The sequence below is a fragment of the Geospiza fortis genome, unplaced genomic scaffold (assembly GCF_000277835.1).
Source record: "Geospiza fortis unplaced genomic scaffold, GeoFor_1.0 scaffold503, whole genome shotgun sequence".
Classification (NCBI taxonomy): Eukaryota; Metazoa; Chordata; class Aves; order Passeriformes; family Thraupidae; genus Geospiza; species Geospiza fortis.
In genome coordinates this window covers 233096-235609 of record NW_005054654.1, presented here as the reverse complement: position 1 = coordinate 235609, position 2514 = coordinate 233096, and the positions used below count along the sequence as shown (strand labels likewise).

The 2514-nt window shown below is 46.6% G+C and overlaps 1 pseudogene; it reads right to left on the bottom strand.

The window, feature by feature from the left end:
- Positions 1–1215: 1215 nt before the first annotated feature.
- LOC102038201 overlaps positions 1216–2514 on the bottom strand; it is a 15029-nt pseudogene continuing 13730 nt past the window's right edge.

Here is a 2514-nt window from a genome sequence, read left to right as displayed (position 1 = left end):
CTCAGTTCCCCCTACCATTTCTTTCCCAGGAGGTGTTACTTATGCTTGATGCAGTGCTCCCTGGGAATTCAGTGCTCTCTGGCCTAGGAGACAGGGCCTGGGACTGAACACGGTAACTTTCTCCCCCTGCACTCAAGCCTTCATGGTCAGTTTATGTGGATCTCTGCTCAGGCTCAGAATCTGACATTTAATTGCCTGTCTTCTTTATTGCTTCTATTGCACATTGAATAGAAAATCATTCATCTAGACAGCTACTAATGAAATGACAGCTACTAATGAAGTGTTTTCCTTTCACTGCTGGACTACTGCAAGCTGTCTCTTCCCTGCTGTCTTCTCTGAGCTCTCTTGCCATAGGCTAGTGAGAGAAGGTCCTGGTGTGGGTATTGAGTTTCTACATCAGTAAGGAAAACACCACATCAAATAGCTGATCTTTCTCATCAGGAAGAAAAATTCCCCAAGACAGGGCAGTGTTTCAGAAAGTAGTGTGGCAGAAATTCAGCTTTTTTAGACATTGATCTAATTTATAGAAACTAAAGCAATTCTCATAGAACTGTCAACAACCTTCTCCAGTTTTAATTCAAGGTGATGTGATACTCTTCATGGTTGTCTAATTAAATTCAAGGGAAAAAAATAGGAGACTAAAGACTACTTTCTGTCAGCTTCAGAAAAAAAAAAAAACATAAACTGTTTTGGGCTATTACCACTCTATAAATCACTCTCAGAGGCCAGCAAAAGGAGCATCACACACCTGACAATCACAAGCTGGAAAGTGCTGAGGTCCCTTAAGGGTAAATATAAAATAAGATATTGTCTGGGGTATACAGTAGGAAAAACTTGCAGGACTCACAATCAGGAATTATTGTCCTTGATTTCTCTTCATATGATGTTATTTTTCTAGTCACACCTGAGTCACTAAGAAAAAAAGAAGGGATAAGTAGTCAGGAACTAGATGACAAAAAAGCTGCACTGAGACATGGGTACACATAGACTGTAAGAAAAAACTGTGCAAAAGTGTACCAAAAATGGTAAAAAAGGTCTAACCAATAAAACCAGAAAGAAAAGAAAGGCACTGCTTATAGTATGCACGCAAATGAATCTACAGGATTTATTCTCTAGACATTAAAATGGTTAAAACAAAAATTGGAGAAAGAAGGAAGTGACAGAGAGCACACATTTTGTGCAGCCCTCAGGTCACTTTGCTGTCTCATGACATCCTCACTCTTCCTCTTCTATCTTCTTGCCATGAATGTCACGGCTCTTGGCTCGGAGCTTGTTGACCTGTGACTCTGCAATGTCAGCCCGCTCCTCGGCCTCCTCCAGCTCGTGCTGGATCTTGCGGAACTTGGACAGGTTGACATTGGACAGCTCCTCCTGTGTGGGGAAAGGGAGTCAGTGGTGAGGAGCCCAAGGCAGGGGTTTCACTCCCGCTGCAAGTCATCCTTGTGGGGCTGCAAATCTCCATTCGCCTCCTGCCACTGCTCACACATCAGCCTCACACAGAGCTCCTCATACTCCCCTTTTCAGGGGAGAAGCTACTGGGACAAGCTCCACGTGGACTGTGTCACACGTGAGGAGCAATTTCACCACTTCAATTTATCATTTCTGTACTTATTCTCACACTATTTCTCTGTATGAGTTATGGGAAGCCTTGTGCTGCTGATTAGTAGCAGAGATTCAGGAACTTGTTGGTAACTGGGTGTGGCCCCTGGGTTTGTTTACTCGGGCCTGCTGTGTGAAACAGGCTGCAGAACTTCACTTAATTAATGTCCCTGAATGCAGGGTGCCCAGAGCTCACCAAGGCCTCGACAAACAATAACAAAGCAGCATGGACAAGACGGTTGTGTCTCGGGAGTTGCTTTCATACCCCTCTCCTGGTATTCAGACTCACTCAAGGTGTGTCCTGTCACAATGGAATGTGGCCATTGCCATTTCTCCAAGCAATACTTACAGCCTCCTCAGCTTGTCTCTTGTAGGATTTCACTTTCATTTGCAGCTTGTCCACCAGATCCTGCAGCCTCAGCACATTCTTCCTGTCTTCCTCAGACTAAAGCAGTTGGCAAACAGAATAGACAGTCAATTCTTGGTTCTGCATCACGTGAGATTAACAATTCCCCTTGGGGATGGTGTGGGCAAAATGTGACTCGCTGTGAGAAAGCCCAGTGAGAGCAGGAGAGCTGCTGCCTTACCTGGTAGGTGAGTTCCTTCACCCTGCGCTCGTACTTGCGCACACCCTTCACGGCTTCAGCGCTGCGCTTCTGCTCAGCATCAACCTCCCCTTCCAGCTCCCGCACCTGCAAGGACAAGCCCAGCCCTGCAGCTGCCCTGGCAATGTCTCTCCAAGGACAGACACGCTCACTCAGGCACAGCCCCAGCCCTACACACCCTGGCCTCCAGCTTCTGGATCTGCTTCTTCCCTCCCTTCAGTGCCAACTGCTCAGCCTCATCCAGACGAAGCTGCAGGTCCTTCACTGTCTGGTCCAGGTTCTTCTTCATCCTCTCCAGGTGGGCACTGGT